Source organism: Amblyomma mixtum, chromosome 10 (genome assembly GCF_055824585.1).
Source record: "Amblyomma mixtum isolate Tamu chromosome 10, ASM5582458v1, whole genome shotgun sequence".
In the NCBI taxonomy this organism is placed as follows: Eukaryota; Metazoa; Arthropoda; class Arachnida; order Ixodida; family Ixodidae; genus Amblyomma; species Amblyomma mixtum.
Window position 1 is genome coordinate 94,725,084 of NC_143021.1, and position 11,737 is coordinate 94,736,820.

The 11,737-nt window shown below is 43.7% G+C and overlaps 1 long non-coding RNA gene across 1 annotated transcript; it reads left to right on the top strand.

Annotated features, from left to right (window-relative positions):
- Positions 1 to 3,445: 3,445 nt before the first annotated feature.
- LOC149326458 (uncharacterized) lies at positions 3,446 to 10,603 on the top strand. Its single transcript, XR_016286579.1, has 3 exons — positions 3,446 to 3,714; positions 5,381 to 5,561; positions 9,627 to 10,603. It is a non-coding gene; the product is annotated as an uncharacterized LOC149326458 (long non-coding RNA).
- Positions 10,604 to 11,737: the final 1,134 nt, after the last annotated feature.

Sequence of the window (11,737 nt, forward strand, 5' to 3'; positions counted from 1 at the left end):
TGCTAGACTAGACAAAAAAGGAAATCACCGAACATACCCATATAATATCGTCATAATTCTGAAGCAATGTGGCGCTGCCCCTTACAAAAATGGATATCAACTTTCTTTAGAATTTGTATTAACATTCTATTGACTCTAGTAACCTTGTAGTAACTTTTACATTCTATCAACAATTGTTCATACAACGTTGATAGAAGTTACTTCTTTGTATGTACTCCTGTCAATAGAAAGTTACTAGAAAATAATTTTTACATTCTATGTACCTTTGTCAATACAATGTTGGTAGACTGTTACTTCTTTGTATTTACTCCTGTCAATAGAAAGTTACTAGAAAAGCTGGGTGCAGTTTGACACGTTGAAAGAAGTAAATGAACAAACTGCATGGTGTTCGAGGTGATTAACGCTATCTTGTTCGCATAATCGTGACGACATCTTACCTGATTGCATGGTGGAATCTGTTGCAGCTAGTCAACAATTTCACCATATCGAAAAGCGACCAACATTATTCGCAGCAAATGCGTTTGGAATGTAATCAGGATATGGGAAAACGTTTTAAAACAGAAGATATATTCCATTTTAATACTTTATGTTCTTTACGGACTGCTGTGAGCAGAAATACTCTAGAAAGTGACAAAACATTTTTGGTCATGCGAATAGATGCCTCAAATCATGTACTGTAGGCGAACACTTCAAAGCTATGAAAACAACCTTGAACACGAAACAAACATTACAGTCACATTCCCTTAGCCAAGCATATTCTATTAACATTCGTTGATAGGAAGTTCATACAATTTCCTTACTGCTTTCTATGTACTGCTGTCAGTAGAAACATACTATAGACACCGACAGAACGTTTTATAATGAGAATAAATGCCTAAATTAATTAAATACTCTAGCCTAACATGTCAATGCAACTAAAGCAACCTTGAACACGAAACAAACATTTGCAGACACATTTTCTTAGGGCATATTTTATCAACATTTGTTGATAGAAAGTTCATACAATTTTCTTACTGCTTATATACTGCTGTCAATAGAAATATACTACGAACCGAGAAAGCATTTTGGTGATGCGAATAAACAAATAAAAGCCAAAAATAATCAAGTACTGTAGCCGACAACTTCAAACCGGCAACTTAACTAACCTTGAAGACGAAACAAAAATTTGCAATCACATTCCCATAGCCGAGCACGCTGTGGATTTTTAGAAACTTCAGTTCAATTTTCTCAATACTAGATTTACTGCTTTCGCATTTTCGAGTGCGGGGAAAAGGGCAAAGTTCATAACAGAACATTTATCCCGAAATTCAGAAACGTGCCTTGAATTGAAGACATTTAGTGACAATTTTTGATTGTATAAAGTCTACGAAAAAAGTTACCAGCAAACGAAATAATTTTGGTACAAAGTGAATGAATTCATAGAATACTCAAGTATTATTGCCTTGCACTTCAAGGAAATTAAAAGAACTTTAAGAAAAAATAGGAGCTAGTGACATATTGTGTTACATAAGCGCAATGATGACTTCGTTACAGCGAATCAGTTTCGCTGATGGCTCATTCTACACGAAAACAATGCTTTCTGCTGCGTATTCGTCCTTAAATTCTGTACTCAGGCAGTCATTAAACAGATTTAACATTTCAGAACTAACAAAGAATTTCAGCAGAGCTGTACAACAACTCTGCCAATTCGAAACACGTTGGTGTTGATATTGTTGTAATTCTTGATAGGTCATATTTTAACGTGCAGTTGAACAGTGATGTACCGTACGACGGTGCTAAAACACACTAGCATTAAGAGCGTTTCGCTCTGAGGTTTCAGAGGGATTATTGTTGCGAGCTACAAAAAAATTCAAGTTTAGCATTGCACCTATGTGTTTCCACACTCATTGAATGACACGTTCTCGCTAGCCCAAATGGCGCCCAAATTATATCACCAGCTTCCTGAACCTGCACCGCAAGCACACTTTCCCTGCACACTGCCCGCCATGCAAAAGTGCCCGGTACACTATGCCACTCCACGTGGGAGCGCCCAATTTAAACTCTCGCACTACCCTCCTCCTCAAAGCGACCAGCAATGGCTGATCGCACGGGACTGAAAAACCCCGCGCGAAAAGGGCCGCACCGCTTCGCGCTCTGAGTAAATTCTGTGTAACGTGTGCAGGCTTACAGCTTCGAGAACTCAAGTTGCTTCGTTCCTCAGCGACTGTACATGCGATATTTCAGGCAAGGCAATATTAATTTTTATTCATGTTCGGCGGGCGATACTATAAAGAGAAGTATAGAGAAACAAAACAGGTAACAGCGGCCCGCTGTACTCAACTGCGGTAACAAGGGCTTTGCATGAGGAAGGTGCACGGCAATTGGAGCACTATAAGCCCTCATTCTTGACTTGTTACATTTTTCGGTAGTACTGAGCCACAGCGGAGCTTCCAGTATGGAAAAAGCTAGGGTGAGAGCAGCCCCCACTTTGAGCACCGCTAAAACACAGGCGCAGTGCCTCTTCCGCATCTTCACTTGCATCTCCTTCAACGCAAACACGGTACGAAGCTGTGGCGAGGGAAAACGTGGTGAGAGCTGTATTTTCTATCTTCCCGTAATGCAATGACTAAGGAATCCTGGAATAAAGTGTTGGGTTTTAACGTAGTCATACGGAGTAGACGCGCGAAAGCATGTGTTCAGTCTTCGCCTTTTCTTACTGCCATCAGCGGACGTGAGGCCGAGCCGAGGACCGCATAAGGCAGAGGCAAAAAGCAATCAAGGAAGCACACAAAAAGACTACGGTACCGCGACTGTCGGCGGGGCTCGCTCGAGCAGAGAGCGTGCAAGGTGTCCAATGACGTGATATAAACACACACAAAACAGAGGCGATGCTGCAGCGCAGCCTTGAAAGTTTCGCGCGTCACGCTAGAGCGGCGTGCGAACGCTCGTGTTCCCTAGGTACACACACGTACACTAAATCGCATGAGCCAAGCTGTGTAGAGTACGCTAAGCCACACAATATGCGAAAATAAAAACCGAAACCAGTAGCGTTTGGCAACATCATCATCATTCCTTATTCTGCGACGCAGTTACCGGGAGCTGAGTTATAGCCTTAGAACTAGGCAGAGGGTGCAGCCGTGCAGCGGCTGCGGCTTTCCTGGCCCCAGATGTGTCGCCTGTAGCTGCCCGGCATGCTTCCCGGTTTTCGAAGCTTTCGTTCGCAGCGCCGCCAGAAACAGATGCTTGTGAGTAGTCGCATTTTTTCACCGCAATCATTCCAATTTGCTGACTTTGTAAATGAAACAAAATATTTTGTCGTTTAATGCAACAAGTTTGTGGCAAAAAGGGCTTTATCAATTCTTTTTTTAACGCGTGTAAAGTTAGGCGACATTAGCGCTACCTTTCCGTTCGCTGGCGGCGGATTGCGAGTCTCATGTTGGCCGCGCGCTACACTATCTTTTTTAGGACGCTGAAACGACTCTTTGTTGGCGGGGTGCGACGGTTGTGATGTGGGTGCGTTTCTTCAGTTTGTTTGTGTTAAATGTGCGGCCTCGTTAGTGTTGTGGTAGTGTGACTGACCTCGGAAGGTGACAGATGGCTCCAGTGCTGCGGAAGACGTTCTTACGCGCACGCAGTGCTCAAAAACTGCTCTGACGTACTGCACGCAACCACGCCGAGAGCGGCCGGCGCCCGATGCCCGATAGAAGAAACGGCTTGCCGTGAACGTTGACAAATGTAAGTACAGAACTGGAAAATGACTTCTGCGATGTGTCGGGGGCATGGAGGAAGGAAAACTAAGGAGAGGCCCTTCGTATTCCCAATGCATTGACAAGAATGTGGCGGAAGTGACGTCAAAATTTAGGCTTAAAAAGTCGGGCCACTAGCAACGTTGTCGTTGGTGCTAAGAAAACTCGGGCCACTAGCAACGGCGTACGGCGTCGTTAGCGTCGTTGTTGCTAGGGGCCCGAGTGTTTCTCGGTGGCGGTGGACGGGCTTTCGGCACGGTGTGTTCGGCCTTGCGTGTTAAAGTCTACATGCCTGGCGTCGTGACGTTACGCACGCATCTAGGATTGCTTTAAATAACCGCTCATTTGATATTTTGTTCGTCAAACTTGGTGTCGTTACGCGGAGCGATCGATGCATTGAAATGAATCTCGCGAAAAGGTGGCACTCCGGAACCGCGCTTCGACACGCGAAGAAGTGTTGATTGTTTTGATCAGCGAACTTTCGCACCTCACCAAACAGCACAGAAACATGAAGCCGCTCTCGGCGATGCTGAGCTGCGTTTCGAAGGCCACACGGCGGGTGTACGGTAGCCCGAGGAGGATGGTGAGCTGAGCTGTAAGCGGCGCGCAATGTCGTCTTTCTTCGCCAAAGGTTCACCGCACCTGTGCGCCGGTCTGTGTCTAGGTGCGTGTTTGCGGGGAGGGAGGTGTAGGAGTGTAGCGGCAAGCGGCGCGGTTTTTTTTGATACCTTTCTTTTACGAAGTGCTTGCGAGCCGGGCGCGAAACCCGCCCCGTAGCTCGGTGGAGAAGGAAGATAGTGAGGAAAGCCGAGCCAACTTCCGGTTGCTGGGCAGCTTCACAAAATGTGACGTCAGGGCCTCTCCTTTCTTTCCTTCCTCCATGGTCGGGGGTATGATTGAGGGCTGCGAATGCATTTGGGTTGGTCTTCACGTCTTGTTCGCAGTGAGGTGCAAAATGCGGGCACCACGCGATCGTTTGCAGAGAGAAGGTGTTCTGACACGCTCGCTTGCCAACTATGCAACTTTTAACCCGCCGCCTTACGCTGTTTGCGTCAGCTCCTCGGCGCAGGAGTTATGTGATAGAATTTGGTTGCACGCCGAGAACTATGGGGTGCTGCTTGATTCGTTATTCCGACTGAACAGGAGCAGCGCGTGAAAAGGAGACCATAAGAACGAAAAGTGCTTGTAGCGGCGTGCGTCTTTTGATTCTGCTGCCTGAGTGTTTACTGGACAAGGAGCATTGCCCGTTCTACGTCGCAGTCACATCAAGTGCTGTGTTTCTTGATAGTTCTGGTCAACGAAACGACGATTAAAAATAGCAGAACCATTCCATTGCAGTGCATCTGAGGTAATCGCACAATGGAAGGTTTGTTGTCATTTTATTTTTTTACGTTCACTACATTTATGGCATTCCCCCATTTTCAGTCTGAAGCGATAAAAGTATAACGTGATTCGCGAATAATAGCTTTAAGAAACGTATGACAAGCTTTGTAAACCATTTTTTTTGCTAACTATTGGAGGCATAGGTAATTAATAATTAGCCTCCACTCATGAACACATTGGACTGAACAGCTAGAGGTTTTAATGGGATGTGGCTTCTGTGATGTTTATGAAAGCATGGCTCTAATGCAGCCTTTCTTCAAATGCACCCGCAGTCAAGCCCTGTACAGCTGCTCCACCGGTATCATCACGCTACTTTTGCACCAGCTTTCATCTGTCATCGAGCCAATGCTACCTCAACCAGAGGCAAATGACATCAAGACCTGCTGGTTCAGCCTATCAGCCATTGACACTGGATATCAAGCATGTGCCACTTGTAAAAGGATAGGTAGACAAGTGGGTATATTTTCCTTGTCTTTTTTAGCCTGCCAAAAATCTTCTGGTCCAGGCTCCCTCTCTCTTTCGTTTTTTTTTTCTTTTAAAAGAGGACCAAGACAAAGGGAAAAGATATTGCGGGCGTCATGAAAGCACTCCCCTAGTCAAGTGCATTGTGTTATAGTGTGAAATGCTTTCTATAGTTTTTTCCCTCATGCCTCTCGTGCTTGGAAATCTTGACCACTGTATAGACCAAATTAAAACAATTATCTGCTTCATGACCTTTATACAGCAGTCTAAAAGCAGCAAATAAATTTTATAGGTTTACTTCAGCAGTACCTACTCTTACAAGGTATGGCATGTTTGAAGTGAACCAGTGATGTGATAGGCATGGCCTAACGGGCAATGCATAATTGAATATTGGCGTTGAAGTGGAGCACTCTGCTTTAGAAGCATATTTGTTGCTAGCATCAATAATTGATACCTTACCAGGTTATCCTTGCATTACATGAAACCCTGCAAAGCTTATATTTTAGCTGTACAGAAGAAAGGTGCTTATTCGATGTCATGAGCATTGCTGAGGTTTTCTTTCACACTCCCTTTGTCACAACTGACTGCACTGTACAGTTGAAATGCATTTGGAATTGAGTATTGGTGCATTGTTTTTTTTTATTCATGCCGACGTTCAGTTACTGATTGCATTACACTAGCTGAGCCTAAGTCAACAAATATTGCTGTGACCTTAACAAGACCCCTGGCTTTACTTGAACCGATGCATTTGATGTTGCCTTTCTCCCGTGCCATCAAGGTTTGTAATAAGCTGTGTAAATAACTTATTTTCTTTCTCGAGGTATTTATTGCTGCAATTAGTGACAGGTAATTTCCTAAAGAACAACCTAAGTGCACATTTTTATCTTCTTTGGAACACTTGTTTGCTTGTTTCCCTTGTATTCTTAACTTAAACAGATATGAGCAGGCCTCAGCACTAGAGGGATGTGCTGCGGGACAAATAAAAAACTACCAGTCCAGCTGCTCCCTTAGGGGCACGTTTCTGAGGCTTTTATTGCTTGTAGTTCTATGCAGCTTTACTTACAAGTATTGTATCTGACGCAGTGTGTGCCTTAATATTTTGATTCATTTGCTTCAGAGTGTGCCACTCTTGCCCTGACGAACTTGCTCACCTTTGTACTCTTTGTTCATACATTTTCCCCTAACACCTGGTATAGCTCCAAATGATATATTATCCACAGCAACATGTGCATTATATTGCAATGTCTTTGTGCCATCACTTTTGAAAACAAAAGCTGCCTGAATTTTCGTGCAGACAAATCAGAAACACAAAATAATTTTTATATTTTATGGCCTGCATGTTATCTTCATATGACTGGAATGGCTAAATATCTCTTCGTGGTAGCTAATTTGGTCATCATCATCATCAGCCTGACTACACCCACTGCAGGGCAAAGGCCTCTCCCATGTCTCTCCAATTAACCCTGTCCTTTGTCACTTGCCGCCACTGTATCCCCGCAAACTTCTTAATCTCATCCGACCACCTAACTTTCTGCCGTCCCCTGCTGCGTTTGCTTTCTCTTGGAATCCACTCCATTACCCTTAAGGACCAGCGGTTATCTTGCCTTCGCATTACATGCCCTGCCCAAGCCCAAGCCCATTTCTTCTTCTTGATTTCAACTAAGATGTCATTAACCCGCGTTTGTTCCCTCACCCACTCCGCCCTCTTCCGATCTCTTAACGTTACACCTATCATTTTCCTTTCCATAGCTCGCTGCGTTGTTCTTAACTTAAGCTGAACCCTCTTTGTTAGCCTTCACGTTTCTGCCCCATAGGTGAGTACCGGTAGGATACAGCTGTTGTATACTTTTCTCTTCAGGGATATTGGTAAGCTACCAATCATGATCTGAGAGAATCTGCTATATGCGCTCCACGCCATTCTTATTCTTCTAGTTATTTCCCTCTCATGATCCGGATCTGCGGTCACTACCTGCCCTAAGTAGACATATTCTCTTACTACTTCCAGCACCTCGCTACCAATTGCGAACTGCTGTTCCCTTGCTAGGCTGTTGAACATTACTTTGGTTTTCTGCATGTTAATTCTTAGCCCCACCGTTCTGCTCTGCCTGTCTAACTGGTTGATCATGCTTTGCAGTGCTTGTCCTGAGTGGCTTAGCAAGGCAATGTCATCAGCGAATCGCAAATTACTCTGGTATTCTCCATTAACTCTTATCCCTAACTGTTCCCATTCCAGTCCCCGGAATACCTCCTGTAAGCAGGCATTGAAGAGCATTGGCGAGATCATGTCTCCCTGCCTGACACCTTTCCGTATTGGAATTTTATTGCTGACTTTACGGAGAACTATAGTAGCTGTGCAATCGTTATAAATATCTTCCAATATTTTCACATAACACTCTTCCACACCCTGATTCCGCAATGCCTGCATGACAGCTGAGGTTTCCACTGAATCAAATGCTTTCTCGTAATCAATGAAGGCTATATATAGGGGTTGGTTATATTCCGCGCATTTTTCTATCACCTGATTGGTAGTGTGAATGTGGTCAATTGTCGAGTATCCTTTACGAAAGCCTGCCTGATCATTTGGTTGACTAAAGTCCAAGGTTTTCCTGACTCTATTAGCGATTACCTTAGTAAATACCTTGTAGGCAACGGACAATAAGCTGATTGGTCTGTAATTCTTCAAGTCCTTGACGTCTCCTTTCTTATGAATTAAGATAATGTTAGCGTTCTTCCAAGCTTCTGGTACTCTCGAGGTCACAAGGCACTGCGTACACAGGGTGGCTAGTTTTTGTAGCACAATCTCTCCTCCATACTTCAACAAATCTGCTGTTACCTGATGCTCACCAGCTGCTTTCCCTCTTTGCATTGCTCCTAAGGCTTTCTTTACTTCCTCCTTCGTTACTGGCAGGATGTCCCATTGCTGTGCTTGACTGCCTCCCTCAGTAACTTGATGATTACATTCGCTACTGTATAGATTTGTGTAGAATTCTTCGGCTAATTCAACTATCTTATCCATATTGCTGATGACATTGCCCTGTTTGTCTTTTAGCGCATACATCTGGTTTTTACCTATGCCCAGTTTTCTCCTCACTGATTTTAGGCTACCTCCGTTCCTTAGAGCATGCTCGATTTTCTCCATGTTAAACTTTCTTATGTCGGCTACCTTGCGCTTATTTATTAACTTCGATAGATCTGCTAGTTCTATCCTGTCTGTGGAGTTAGAAGTCCTCATGCTTTGGAGTTTCTTAATCAGATCTTTAGTCTCCTGAGATAGTTTGCTGGTATCCTGTCGAACCATCCTACCACCTACTTCTGCGGCGCACTCTGTAACGATAGCTGTAAGATTATCATTCATTGTTTCAACACTGCGGTCGTCTTCTTCAGTTAAAGCGGAAAATCTGTTTTGCAGCGACAGTCTGAATTCCTCTACCTTCCCTCTTAATGCTAACTCGTTAATAGCCTTTCGCTTCACCAGTTTCCTCCGTTCCCTCTTCAAATCTAAGCTAACACGAGACGTTACCATTCTGTGGTCGCTACAACGGACCTTACCGAGGACATCCACATCCTCTACGATGCCAGGTTGTGCACACAGTATGAAGTCTATTTCATGTTTAGTCTCACCATTGGGGCTCTTCCACGTCCACTTCCTGTTTGCTCGTTTGCGGAAGAAGGTATTCATAATCCGTAAACTATTTCTATCTGCGAACTCTACTAATAACTCTCCCCTACTGTTCCTAGAACCTATAGTCACCTACCGCCTTGTCTCGAGCCTGCCTAATTAGGTGTAACACGTTAATGTCAGTTCCTGTGAATATCATTGTCTTCGAATGTGGGGGCAGAATTGAACACAACAGCATGTTACAGCTTTTTCTTGTTCAAGGACGCATTACATTTAGTTCTAGTCTTGTGACTGCTGCTTATGCTATTACTCAGCAGCCTTACCAAACTCACTCGGAGTGCTGCATTTTAGTGCACATTTAACTGATTGTTGCTGCTCCGTGTTTGATTCTATTAGAAGTTACTATAACTGTATACTTTGAATGTTTTCTTGTGCAGTTCTCTTGCTGCTGCATTCTGCCATGGAGAAGGCTACCTGTTCGTGCACACGTCTCATCACTAGGACGCTACCTCTTCCACTGGTGATGCAGACAAGTAACGACAGGGTTAATTGGAGAGGCATGGGAGAGGCCTTTGCCCTGCAGTGGGCATAGTCAGGCTGATGATGATGATGAACAACAAGCAGGCTGCCTGATATTGAGGACAAGTGTCAGGATAGTGCACCAACAAAGTCTCTTAAGCATTTCTGTGCTGATGCATTTTTATTAAAATCAGCTCATAGCTTAATATCTACATCCATGGGGACATTTAGCATATGTTTGGCATTTGTTTGACTTTTAATTCGCTAGTGTTTGCAGCCTTTAATGTTGGTCTTAAGACAGTGTAAGCATTGTTTCACTGTGTGTGATTTTTTAGCTGTTTTGGAGAGATGTGTGTGTATGCATGCAGTTTTTTTCCACGGGTTTGTTATGTGGCTCATGGAACTTTCATGTTACAGAAGAAATTATTTCGTTTCTGTGTTGTACAGGAAAGTGAGCAGTATTTATATGCACCAGGTGTTTCAGGGAAGAATAAGTAGTTTTCAAAAATATGGCTTTTGCTGCATAATATTACCAGTGTTAGCAGACACCAGAAAGCCGGTGAGGTGTATTTAGTAAGCTGGTTGACTAATTTCTGATAATTAACTTTTTAACTAACACAGGTTTGCAACTCGTTGCAGTTAGAGACTTTTAGCCAGTTGTTCGTAGTAGCCATATCAGTTTCTGGAATGTACAAAACATGATTACTTTCGCCGCTGTGGCTCGACAAAATTTGGCTGCATCGTGCGAAAATACATGCGCTTTTGAAAGCACACAGGGAAAGAAACCCCTTCAGTGCATGTAACTGCTACAAATCTCTAATGGCAACTAGACGCCTAACTCTGATAGTGAAGGAATCATATTCTTAGCAGTAAGAAACACACACAACACCAAGACACACACACACACAGGACACCCGCTAGACTTCAACTATCTTTACTGGACACTTGTACAACATAAATATGTATCACTGAGCACACGCAGGTGCCTCGTCATCCGCAACAGGTCTAACTACGCCCTGCCCTCTCCTGCAAGGCATACGGTTGCGCCGATAAACAATCTCTTTTTCTGCCAACACCAGGGAGGGAGTGCTTACACATGTCACCCGCCTCTTGAATACGAAAGACTTCGATAATTTTTCTTTCTTTTTTCTCGGCTCCCAGGCCTTTCGTATTCAAGAGGCGGGTGACATGTGTGTAAGCACTCCCTCCCTGGCATTGGCAGAAAAAGGGATTGTTTATCGGCGCAACCGTATGCCTTGGAGGAGAGGGGAGGGCGTAGTTAGACCTGATGCCGATGACGAGGCACCTGCGTGTGCTCAGTGATACATATTTATGTCGTATAAGTGTCCAGTAAAGATAGTTGAAGTCTAGCGGGTGTCCTGTGCGTGTGTGTCTTGGTGTTGTGTGTGTTCTTACCGCTAAGAGTATGATTCCTTCAAGCCGTTACCAACTAGCCCAACTTAATGTTTTAACAAGGTTTCTGATAGTGAAAAGGTTCATTAATAAAAATTAGCTAACCAGCTTATTACGTAAGACTCTTCACAAGTTTTCTGGTGCCTGCCAACACTGGTAATACTATGCTGAAAAAGCCATACATTCATCTCAAAATACCTGTTTTTTGAAAATTACTTAGTCTTCCCTGAAACACCTCGTATATATGTAAGAAAAACCTAACGGGATTTAATTGACGATGTTTTGGTTGGAGGGCCAGTCGTTTTCAAGTGTACTACAGCATTTGAAGCGCACAGCTTTTGTTTCGAATGCTATACTATACTCGAAAAAGGCTGGTCCTCCAGCCGAAACATCGTGAATTAAAACCTGTTATGTTTTTCAATTGCTGTGTGTCAGTCATTGTTACTCAGAGGGAACTGAGGGGAAGCGTGCCGAAGGCAATATTCTGTTCCTCTATTGTTCTCCATAAAATATTTTGATGCATCATGCATGTGTTGTAGCGCGTATGTACACTTGTGCACAATAAATGTAATAATTTGCATTTTGCTTCTATTATTCTTTAAGCACTCCAGGATAG